This window comes from Leptonychotes weddellii, chromosome 11 (genome assembly GCF_054177405.1).
Source record: "Leptonychotes weddellii isolate Sample4059 chromosome 11, ASM5417740v2, whole genome shotgun sequence".
NCBI classification, from domain to species: domain Eukaryota; kingdom Metazoa; phylum Chordata; class Mammalia; order Carnivora; family Phocidae; genus Leptonychotes; species Leptonychotes weddellii.
Window position 1 is genome coordinate 12,655,469 of NC_138379.1, and position 13,074 is coordinate 12,668,542.

Below are 13,074 nucleotides of genomic sequence, written 5' to 3' on the forward strand. Positions count from 1 at the left end.
TGGAAAGGAGAGCAGGACACTTAGAAAGACAAGCTGGTACATTACACAATTAAAATTCGATGAATACTCAGATGAGCCATACCTACATTTAAGTATAAAATCCTTTTTTTTTTTTAAATTTTATTTATTTATTTGATAGAGACACAGCGAGAGAGGGAACACAAGCAGGGGGAGTGGGAGAGGGAGAAGCAGACTTCCCGCGGAACAGGGAGCCGATGCGGGGCTCGATCCCAGGACCCTGGGATCATGACCTGAGCCGAAGGCAGACGCTTAACGACTGAGCCACCCAGGCACCCCAAGTATAAAATCCTTAATAAAACCAAACAAAATCAATTTTTGGATTAACTGTCATTCAAATTATCCACGTCACTGGTATTTGCAGGTTGCCTATGCATTTTAGGTACACCCATTAAGTATTACTAAATTGTATTTTTATTAGTACTGCTCTTAAGGCAACATAGCCCATTCATTTTAATTTACAAAACAGATGTAATGAATTATAGTGATATATGATGCTTCTTTCTCTATATTTTCCAGGAATCCGAAGAATCATGAGTTTTTTAGTCCTGCCCACAAGGGCTTTATAGTAAAGAGCACACGTATTAGGTATATACTAATAACAGTTTAATAAGTGCCATTTACAGGGTACCTACTGTTAAGCACTGTATAGACTACTTTTTATACTGTGGTGGTTTTAAGATATGTCCACAAAATCTCCTGATACTCCCCTCTCTTCAAAAGGTGGATCCTAATTCCCTTCCCCTTCAGTATGGGCTAAACTTAGGGACTCACTTCTAAGGGACGGAATAAAACGAAAGTGACAGTATGTGACTTCAGAGACTGGGTCATAAAAGGCACTGTGGCTTCCTGCTTGCTCTCTCTCTTTCTCTGAGATCACTTTTTCCGGGGAAGCCACTGCCATAATCATGAGAAACATGTGAACTACCGAGGCCTCCTGCCAGCAGTGACACGAATGAGCTTAGGAGTCCCATTCAAGCAAGCCTTCAGATGATTGCAGCCCCAACCTAAGTCTTGATTTCAAGCTTATGAGGGACCTTGAGCCAGAACCATCCAAGTAAGTTGCTCCTGCATTCCTGATGCTTAGAAACTGTGTGAAATAGGTTTGGGGTAATTTATTACATAGCAATAGATAACTAATACATACATACACATATATATTTTCTTCTCACAACCACCATGGATAAGTGGTATTCTGAGAAAACAAAGCCTTAGGTGGTTACTTAACTTACTCAAGGACACACGGCTATTGGTTGCAGACCCATGATACCATGCCCATATTTGCTCCACTATATTATACTATCTCTTTTCAGGTCCTGTTTCTTTCAGGCAGCTTATTAGCTATCTCTCTCAACTTGCATTAGCTTGCCCCCATCAATGTTCTCATTCAAACAATGGATTAGGGGGAAAAAAGAATGGCTAAGGATGTAGTCCAAAATTACACTTCTGGAGATGTCCCTTTAGGATGATATGAACCCATTAATTAGCACATTTTTGGTATGATTGTTCAACCAATTATTTATCATCCATGCTATATTCCTTCTGCTTATTCACAAGGATATCATGGAGATGTTATCAAGGACCTGCTGAAATTCAAATAAACTAAACGAATATAAAAAATATAGCCATACTAAGTACAGCTTTCTCCCAATTTACCAGTCTAGTAATCCCTTCGAAAAGGGAGTAAGTTTGCATTGACTATTTCATTTCCTTCCTCTTCAGTATTATGGCCATTACCATAATGCATCCACCACTCCCATCACTTCACAATTATCACTGATCTTGATAAATAACCATTTTAGACACATTATTTGGTTTAAATCTCAGGACTACCCTATGAAATAGGCTGTTCTCTTATTATTTCTACTTTACCAATAGGGAAATTTGTCTTATAGAAATTAAATAACTTGCCCAATGTCATTTTACTAAGAGGTGAAAGAGCTGGGGTTGAAAGCAGGCCTTCCTTACCCAAGTGTGGGCTCTCTTTCTTTCCTTTTCCCCTCTTTTCTTCTTCCCACTCCTCCCCTCCCCTCGTCCTCTCCCCCTACTTCTTCTTCAATAAACTCTGATAGGTTTACAGTTACCACAGCTTCCTTTCCTGAATATCTACAGATATTTATTCATTTTAATAAATAGTTAAAGAATATCACCCAAGATAGATATCAAGGTCACCAACCTTCAGTCTGCTGATGACCTTCTGAATATTAGTTCCCTGACTCCAATCTTTGGAGCTTCTCTCCGCCCCCACCCCTCCCCATAATGGGCACAATTTCCACTTTCTAAAGACTGCCAGCAGTGGTTCAGCCAGCTTATCTACTAGGTCTCTGTACCCTGGAATGTAAATTAGATCCAGAAACTTGAGTTCATTTAAAGCAGTTAGGTGATCTCTTACAATTCCAGTCATGTTTGATTTCATTCCCTGGAACTACTGTTCATTCTATCTTTTCCAGTCCAAACAGCATCCTCTTTAGGGACGCCTGGGTGGCTCAGTCGGTTAAGCATCTGCCTTCAACTCAGGTCATGATCCCAGGGTCCTGGGATCGAGTCCTGCATCGGGCTCCTTGCTCAGTGGGGAGCCTGCTTCTCCCTCTGCCTGCTGCTCTGCCTGCTTGTGCTCTCTCTCCCTCTCTCTCTCGGACAAATAAATAAATAAAACCTTAAAAAAATAAATTAAAAAAGCCAAACAAATAGCATCCTCTTTGAGAAGACTAAATCAAAATAGGAGGTGAATGCTTTTTTTTATTCATTCATTAATAGTATACCATCCACCTAGGCTTCATTGTTCTTTTTGCTACAATGTAATTTTTAAAAGTTTTATTTATTTAAGTAATCTCTACACCCAACGTGGGGCGCAAGCTCAAGACCCTGAGATCAAGAGTCGCATGCTCCATTGACTGAGCCAGCCCAGCACCCTGCTGCAATGTAATTTTTTAATAAGGAAGACTTTTATATATGCACCGCTATGTTTATTGCAACATTTAAAAATTTTTTATTTAAATTCAATTAATTAACATATAATGTATTACTGGTTTCAGAGGTAGAGGTCAGTGATTCATCAGTCTTATACAACACCCAGTGCTCATTACATCACATGCCCTCCTTAATGTCCATCACCCAGTTACTCCATCCCCCTACCCACCTCCCCTATTGCAACATAATTTACAATAGCCAAGATGTGGAAGCAACTTAAGTGTCTATTGATAAATGCATGGATAAAGAAGATGTGGTATATGTGTGTATGTATATATATGTATCATATATGTATATAATGGAGTATTACACAGCCATAAAAAAAGATGGAATCTTGCCATTTGCAACAACATGGATGGACCTAGATGGTATTACGCTAAGTGAAATAAGTCAGGCTGAGAAAGACAAATGCCATATTATTTTGCTCATATGCGGAATTTAAAAAACAAAACAAATTAATAAAAAAACAAAATACAGGGGCGCCTGGGTGGCTCAGATGGTTAAGCGTCTGCCTTCGGCTCAGGTCATGATCCCAGGGTCCTGGGATAGAGCCCTGCATCAGGCTCCCTGCTCAGCGGGGAGCCTGCTTCTCCCTTTCCTTCTCCTGCTCCCCCTGCTTGTGCTCTCTTGCTCTCTCTGTCGAATAAATAAATAAAATCTTAAAAAAAAACAAAAACAAAATACAGAATCAGATCTATAAATACAGAGAACAAACTGATAGTTGCCAGAGGGGAGGGAGGCAGGAAGATGGGAAAAATGGGTGAAGGAGAGTGGGAGATACAGGCCTCCAGTTATGGAATGAATAAGTCATTGGAATAAAAGGTATATCATAGAATATAGTCAACTATATTGTAATAGTTTTATAGTGACAGATGATAAGTACACTTGTGGTGAGCCTAGCAGAGATATTGAATCACTCTGTTGTATACCTGAAACTAATGTAACACGTGTGTCCACTATAATCAAATAAAAAATTAAAATTAAAGGGAAGATTTTTTATTTTTTTTAAAAAGATTTTATTTATTTATATGAGAGAGAGCACAAGTGCATGGGGCTCAATCCCAGGACCCTGAGATCATGACCTGAACTGAAGTCAGATACTTAACCCATGAGTCACCCAGGCACCCCAAAGGAAGACCTTTTATATTGTCTTCAGTATTTTGCCACAATTCTCAGTTTTTTTAGTCTCTTATTTTCCCTTTAATTTAATACAATTCAGTAAATATTCATTTATACATGCTTTGATCCAGGCACTTGGCTAGATGCTAAGAACATAGAAGTAAGCAAAAAAGATAAATGCTCTCACGGAGCTTATAGTCCAATAAGAAAGGCATAATTTAAGGTAACAATTGTATGTATGAGAAGTGTTAGGAAAAGAGTGTATAAGAAGCATATTAAACCTAATTTAAAAGTTCAAGTCTTCTTAGAAAAAGAAGAACTTAAAAAAAAATTACCAGCTGTATATAAACTCTTTAGGAAAAGACAGGAGGATATACCTCCAAACTCATTTTATTGGACCAGAATAATCCTGACTCTCAAACTTACAAGAAAAGAAAACTGTAGCCTAAAATACCTCATGCAGATAGATACAAAAATCATTAATAAAATGCTAAAGGAATCCAATGACATATGAAAATGATAATAAATCATGACTAGGGTGGATTTATCCATATGAACAGCACAAAAGAGAAAAATCATATGTCACTCAATAGATTCAGAAAAATAATTAAAAAATTGAATACCAATTCACAATAAAAATTCTCACCAACTAAAAATAAAAGTAAACTTCCTCAACCTAATAAAGGGCATCCATGAAAAACCTCCTATTTAATTCTAAAGACTGAAAACTTTCTGGCCAAAGCAAGGTTATCTGCTCTTACCACTTCTTTTTAATATTGTAATGAGGTCCTACTCTGTGCAATAAAGAAAGAAAAAAGAAAGACCTCTACAGAGATTGGAAAGGAAGAAGTAAAACTGCCTCTATTTGCATATACATGATTTTGCATGCAGAAAATTCTAAGGAATCTACAAAGAAACTATGAGAACTAATAAGTGAATTTAGCCAAGTCACAGGATACAAGAGGAATATACAAAAGCAATTATATTTCCATTGTCTTGCAATAAAAAATTGCTAAAGAAAATAACTTTAAACAATTATACTATTTATAATATTAGCAAAAACATGAAATATTTAGGGATAAATTCAATAAAATGTATAAGATCCATATATTAAACACTATAATGCATTGCTGAGAGAAATATAAGAAGACCTAAGGAAAAATGTACTATGTCCATGGATTGGAAGATTCAATATTAAAAAGTGGACAATTCTCCCCAAATTGATCTACAGAGTCTTCAAATCTCAATCAAATTCTTCTCAGGATTTCTTTTCTTTTCTTTCTCTCTGTCTGTCTGTCTTTCTTGTTGTAGAAATTGACAAGTTTATTCTAAAAGTTATATGGAAATGCAAGGGACCCCTAATGACCAAAACAATAATGGAAAAGCAAAAGCTAAAGTGCATACACTACTTTCTATAAAGCTAAAGTAATCAAGACTGAAGTTTAACAAATAGATCAATAGAACATAATAGAAAATCTAGAAATGCACTCACATATATAAAGTCAACTAGCTTTTTTTTTAACAAAGGAACAAAAACAATTAAGTGGGAGAAGTAAAGTCTTTTCAACAAATGGTGCTGGAACAAACCACTAGCTATCCAGATGGTACAAAAAAGAAACTTGACCTCAACCTCAAACCACCCACAAAAATTGATTCAAGATGGATTATAGACCTAAACATAAAAGCTAGATTTCTAATGCTTTCAGAAGAAAATGTAGGGTAATACTGTCACAAACTTAGGGTAGGCAAAGATTTTTAAAAACTGGACCCAGAAGGCACTAACCATAAAAGAAAAAATTGATCAAATGGACTTTAAAAACTTCTGCTCAATGAAAGACACCATTAAGGGAAAAAACAAGCCAAAGAATAGTAGAAATATTTGCAATATGCATATCTGACTTGCAACCAGAATACATAAAGAACTCCTACCACTCAATAATTAAAACAACCTACCCAAAACTGAGCAAAAGATTTCAAAAGGCACTTCATAAAGAAAATGGCCAATAAACAATTAAAAAGTGTTCAAATTCATTAATCATCAGGGAAATGCAAATTAAAACCACAATGAGATACCACTCCACACTCACTAGAAAAGCTAAAATTAAAAAGTCTTTGCTCACTTCAGCAACACATATATTAAAATTGGTATGATACAGAGATTAGTATGGCCCCTGTGCAAGGATGACAGGCAAATTTGTGAAGTGTTCCATATTTTTAAAAATAACCTTATAGTGATAATCATTTCACAATATTTACATATATCAAATCATTACATTGTACATCTTAAATTTAAACAATGTGACATGTCAATTATATCTCAATAAAGCTAAGGGAGAAAAGAAGACTGAAAACACCAATGTTACCTAGGATGTGTTAACAATAGGGATTTTTCAGACATTGTTGGTAGGCATGTAAAACAGTACAACCACTCTGGAAAAAGTCTGCCACCAATTCCACCCTTAGATATTCACCCAAGAGAAGTAAAAACATATGTCCACGAAGTTCAGCATCCTTTCATGAAAAAACTCAGAACAAATTGGGTATAGAAGGGAATGTACTTCAACAAAATAAAGGCCATTTATGGCCCACAGCTAACATACTCAATGGTGAAAAGACTGAAGGCTCTCCCTCTAAGATTAGGAACAAGACCATGCCTTTTCAACATAGCACTGGAAGTCCTAGCCAGAGAAATTAGGCAAGAAAAAGAAATGGACACCACCCAAATTGGAAAGGAAGAAGTAAAATTGTCTCTGTTTGTAGATGATATCACCTTATATAGAAAATCTTTTTAAAAAAAATCTATGAAGGGGCACCTGAATGGTTCAGTTGGTTAAGTGTCTGCCTTTGGCTCAAATCATGATCTCAGGGTCCTGGGATAGAGCCTGAGTCAGGCTCCCTATTCAGCGGGAATCTGCTTCTCCCTCTCCCTCTGCCCCTGCTCGTGTGTGCTCTCTCTCTCGCTCACTTTCTGTCTCAAATAAATAAATTAAATCTTTAACAAAATTAAAAAATTAAAAAAATTAAAAATCCATCAAAAAACTGTTAGAACTAATAAATGAATTTAGTTAAGATGCAGGATACAAAATCAATATATAAAATTCAGTTGCATTTTTATACATTAACAACAAACTATCTGAAAAAGAAATAAAGAAAACAATCCCATTTACAATAGTATCAAACACAATAAAATACTTAGGAATAAATTTAATCAAAGGGGAAAAATCTATATACTGAAAACTGTAAGACTTTGATGAAAAAAATTGAAGAAGACACAAACAAATGGAAAGATATCTGTGTTCATGAGTTGGAAGAATTAATATTGTTAAAATGTTCCTACTCCTCAAAGGTATCTATAGATTCAATGTAGTCCCTATCAACATTCCAATGGAATTTTTTACAGCAATAGAAAAAAAAATCCTAAAATTCATATGAAACCACAAAGACCCTGAATAGCTAAATCAATCCTAAGAAAGAACAGAGCAGGAGATATCACACTTCCTGATTTCAAACTATATTACAAAGTTATAACATAATCAAAACAGTACGGTACTGGCATAAAAACATTTACACAGACCAATGGAACAGAATCAAGAGCCTAGAAATAAACCTATGTGTATACAGTGAACTAATATTTGACAAGAGAGCCAACAATACTCATTGGAGAATGGATAGTCTCTCCAATAAATGGTACTGAGAAAACAGGATATTCAGGCAAAAGAATGAAATTGGACCCCTATCTTACACCACTTACAAAAGTTAACTTGAAATGGATTAAGGACTTAAGTGTAAGGCCTGAAACTGTAAAACTCCTAGAAGAAAACATAGGGGAAAACTTCTTGACATTGGTCTTGGCAATGATTTTTTGGATATGATACCGAAAGCACAAGCAACAAAAGCAAAAATAAGTAAGTGGGACTACATCAAACTCAAAAGCTTCTGCACTGCAAAAGAAACGGTCAACAAAATGAAAAGATAACCTACAGAATGAGAGAAAATATTTGCAAACCATATATCTGATAGGTCATCAATATCCAAGATATATAAGGAACTCATACAACTCAATAGCAAAAAACCCAAATAATCCAATTAAAAAATGGGCAGGGGACCTGAATAGATATTTTCCCAAAGAAGAGATATTAATGGCCAACAGATACATGAAAAGATGGTCAACATCACTAATTATCAGGGAAATGCAAGTCAAAACCACAATGAGGTATCACCTCACATTTATAAAAATTATTATTTAAAAAAAAGAGGTAACAAGTGTCAGCAGAATGTGGAGCAAAGGAAACCCTTGTGTTGGGGAGAATGTAAATTGGTACAGTCATTCTGGAAAACAGTATGAACTCCTTAAAAAGTTAAAAATAGAACTACCAGGGGCGCCTGGGTGGCTCAGTCATTAATGGTCTGCCTTCGGCTCAGGTTGTGATCCCAGAGTCCTGGGATCGAGCCCTGCATCGGGCTCCCTGCTCACCGGGAAGTCTGCTTCTTCCTCTCCCACTCCCCCTGCTTGTGTTCCCTCTCTCTCTGTGTCTCTCTCTGTCAAATAAATAAATAAAATCTTAAAAAAAAAAATAGAACTACGAAACAATCCAGCAATCCCATATTTGGGTATATATCCATAGGAAATGAAATCACTATCTCAAAGATATATCTGGACTCCCATATTCATTACAGTATTATTCACAATAGTCAAGTCAGGAACAACCTAAGTGTTGATGTATGAATGGATAAAGAAAATATGGTATATGTATATAGTGAAATACAATTCAGCTATAAAAGAGAAGGAAATCCTGCCTTCTACAACAATATGGATGGACCTTGGAGACATTATACTAAGTGAAATAAGTCAGACAGAGAAAGACAAATGCTGTATGATCTCAAATTATATATGGAATCTAAAAAAGCCGAACTCATTGAAATTGAGAGTAGAATGGTGGTTGCCAAGAATGGGGGTGGTAGAAATGGGGAGATGTTGGTCAAAGGGTACAAACTTCTAGTTATAAGATGAATAAGTTCTGGGGATGTGATGTACAGCGTGATGAATATACTTAATACTATATTATATACTTAAGAGTTGCTAAATCTTAAATGTTTTTACCACCAAAAACAACAACAACAAATCCCCCCCCCCACAAAAAAAGCACAGGTAATTATGTGAGGTAATAGAGGTATTAACCTTATTGTGGTAATCATTTTGCAATATACATATGTATCAAATCATCACTTTATACACCTTAAACTTATATAATGTTACATGTCAATTATATCACAATAAAGCTGGGGAAAAATATGTGCACAAAAAGAGTTGTAGACAAATGTTCTTAGAGACTTTATTCATAGTAGCCAAAAACCACATAATTCACATGTCGATTGACAGATGAACAAAAAACAAATTGTGCTATATTCATATAATGGAATACTACTCAGCAATTAAAAGGAACAAACGTGCTGGTACATACCACAATGTAGATGAACATTTCTCCAAAGAAGATACACAAATGACCAATATGCACATGAAAAGATGCTTAACATCATTAGTCATCAGATAAATATAAATCAAAAGCATAATGAGATACCACTTCATACTCACTAGGATGCCGAAATTAAAAAAGACAGATGATATCAAGTGTTGGCAAGAATGTGGAGAAACTATAACCCATGCATTGCTAGTGGGAATGTAAAATAATGCAGCTACTTCGGAAAACAAGCAGTTCCTCACAAAGTTACACAAAGAATTACCATATGACCCAGCATTCCACCTAGGTATACACCCAAGAGAAATGAAAACATATGTTCACACGAAAACTTGAATGCAGATGTTCATTGCAGCATTATTCATAATAGCCAAAAAGAAGAAACAACCCAGACGTCTGTCTCTGGATGAGTAGATAGCAAATGTGGTACACCCATACGATGGAATATTATTTGGCCATAGAAAAGGAATGAGGTATGCATCCGATACACACTACGCATGGATGAACCTTGAAACCATTATTTTAAGTGAAAGAAACCAGACACAGAAGCCCACATATTGTATGATTCCGTCTATACGAAATGTCCAGAATAGGCAAATCCAAAGAGACAGAAAGTAAATTAGGGGCTACAAGTGGGTGGGTGGGGTAAAAGTAGTAGGTAATTAGTAATTAGAGTTACTGCTAATAAGTATGGGTTTTTTTGGGGGGTGGGGAGAGTTTGGTGATGAAAATGTTCTAAAATTGGTTGTGATGATGGTTGCACAACTGTGTATGAATACACTAAAAACCACTGAATTGTACATTTCAAATAGGGAATTTTGGGGAATCTGGTTGGCTCAGTCGGTAGAGCATGCAACTCTCAATCTCAAGGTTGTGAGTTCAAGCCCCATGTTGGGCATGGAGCCTACTTTAAAAAAACTAAAAAATAGGGGCGCCTGGGTGGCACAGTTGGTTAAATGTCTGACTCGTGGTTTTGGCTCATGTTGTGATCTCAGGGTCATGAGATCGAGCCCAACGTCAGGCTCTGTGCTCAGCATGGAGTCTGCTTCAGATTCTCTCTCCCTCTCCCTCTGCCCCTCCCACTTGTGCTCTCTTGCTCTCTCTAAAATAAATAAATAAATAAATAAGTAAATAAGTAAATTTTATGGCATTCAATTATATCTCAAGCTATTATTTAAAAAAATTTTTAAAGAACCATTTATACAATCCTTTTCTGTGAGTTTTCTGTTCATTTCCTTCATTAAATTTTCTACAGAATTTTTAGTATTTTTCTTTTATTCATTCATTTGAAAGAGAGAGAGAGAGAAAGAGAGAAAGAAAGCATGAGCAGGGGGAAGGGGCAGAGGGAGAGGGAGAAGCAGACTCCACAGTGAGCAGGAAGCTGGACTCGATACTTGATCCCAGAACCCTCGGATCATGACCTGAGCTGAAAGCATTCACTTAACGGACTGAACCACCCAGGCACCCGAATTTTTAGTATTTCTATAACTGATTTTTAGGAACTCTGTATGTAAGGAAATTAGCCTTTCATCTGTAATATAAGTTGCAAATATCTCTCCCTATTTGTTGTTAATCTTTTGTTTTTATATATAGGGTTTTTTTGTCAAACAGATTTTTCATCCTTTTTTATCTAATGAAATACATCAATAGTTTCTTTTATGACTTCCAGGTTTTTTGTCATTCATATTTAGAAAGGCTTTTCTCTCTGTGAGATTATAAAAACACTTTCCTGTGGTTTCTTTGAGTGCATTTATGGTTTCAATTTTTACATTGAAATTTTTGATCCATCTGGAATTTATTTTCATATAAGGTGTGAGGAAGGAATCCAACTTTTTTAAAGATGGCTACTAGTTGTGCTCATTGATTTCAAATGCTCTCCCTCCTCCAACATAGGTTAGTACCATTTTCATATTTGGGTCAATTGGGGGCTTCTCCATTCTGGTCCATTGATTTTTACTTATCTATTCATGTGCCAATAATGAACGTTTGTATAGAACAGTGATGAAGAGCATGTATATTGGAGCCAACTTTCTGAGTTTAAATTCAACCTCTGCAAGTTACTGGCTCTGAGTTTGAGCAAGGTCATCGTAATGGGCTGTTGTGAGGATTAAATGAGTTATTTTATCTAAAGTGCTTAGAACAGTACCTGGGACATAGTGTTTTGTGTTAGCTATTTTATTAATAAAATTTTATAGCCTTATAATAGATTCTAAATCTGGTGGAGCTAGTGCCCCACTATATATTTTCTTTCTCAGGATATTCCTGGTTATTCTAGTCTATTTAGTTTTTCTATATAATCTTTACAATCAGCTTGTCTTAACAAAATAAGCAAACAAGCCAAATAAAATCCTGTTTTTACTGAGATCATGCTAATTATAGATTAAATTAGGAGCACTGACAGCTTTATGATTTTTAAGTCTTCCTTTCCAAGAACACAGTATGCCTTTCCATATGCCCAAGTCTTCTTTCAGGTTCTTCAGTAGTGTTTTATAGCCTTCTTCATATAGTCTTGTACATTCTTGTTGGGTTTATTGCTAGGTATTTTCTCTTGCTATTGTAAAAAGGGGCTTTTGTTCTTATCTGAATACATAGAGGCTATTGTTTTTATTTCTTTTTAAGATTTTATTTATTTGACGGAGAGAGAGATAGCGAGAGAGGGAACACAAGCAGGGCGAGTGGGAGAGGGAGAAGCAGGCTTCCCGCTGAGCAGGGAGCCCGATGCGGGGCTCGATCCCAGGACCCTGGGATCATGACCTGAGCCGAAGGCAGACTCTTAACCATCCTAGCCACCCAGGCGCCCTGTTTTTATTTTTTATAAAGATTTTTATTTATTTGGCAGAGAGAGAGTGAGCGAGAATGAGTGTATAAGCGGGGGGAGTGGCAGGCAGAGGGAGAAGCAGGCTTCCCGCTGAGCAAGGAGCCTGTCTTGGGACTCAATCCCAAGACCCTGGGATCATGACCCGAGCCGGAGGCAGACGCTTAACTGACTAAGCCACCTAGGGGTCTTTCCCAAGACTATTAAATAAATCATTGGTTTTAGTATATTTTGTCTAATTGCCTTGTTGAAGTTTCATACTGTTTATAATAGATTTCAACTTATCTGGGGGCTTTCCAGGTTAAGTATTTGTCACCTGCAAATGATGTAATTTTCCTTTTCCTTTAAAATTTTTATGTCTCTTATGTCTTTTTCCTAATAGTATTATTGACTGAAATCTTCAGAATAATGTAAATAATGGTAGGAAACAGTAAAGAGTGAAACTGTTTTTATAATTATACCTAGAACTCCTATCTCATATTTCCTCCTTCTGAGATGAAGACAACATGAAGGCAAATAAAAGATTTAAAATTTTAAAGAAGAAAAAAATAAATAAAATGAGATTTAAAAAGAATCTTAGATATAAGAATTTTAGAAAAAGCTCCTATGTTAGGAAAAAAAGGTTATACAAATGTAACTCTGCGTAATCTATACAGTGTAAAAACACCCACGAAT

The 13,074-nt window shown here is 36.0% G+C and overlaps 1 protein-coding gene and 1 non-coding gene across 3 annotated transcripts in view; one reads left to right on the forward strand and one right to left on the reverse strand.

Moving 5' to 3' along the window:
• CSTPP1 (centriolar satellite-associated tubulin polyglutamylase complex regulator 1) overlaps positions 1-13,074 on the reverse strand; it is a 190,682-nt gene that overhangs the window by 65,840 nt on the left and 111,768 nt on the right. The window lies entirely within an intron of this gene.
• Positions 6,216-6,323, forward strand: LOC115939854 (U6 spliceosomal RNA). Its single transcript, XR_004074628.1, has one exon. It is a non-coding gene; the product is annotated as a U6 spliceosomal RNA (small nuclear RNA).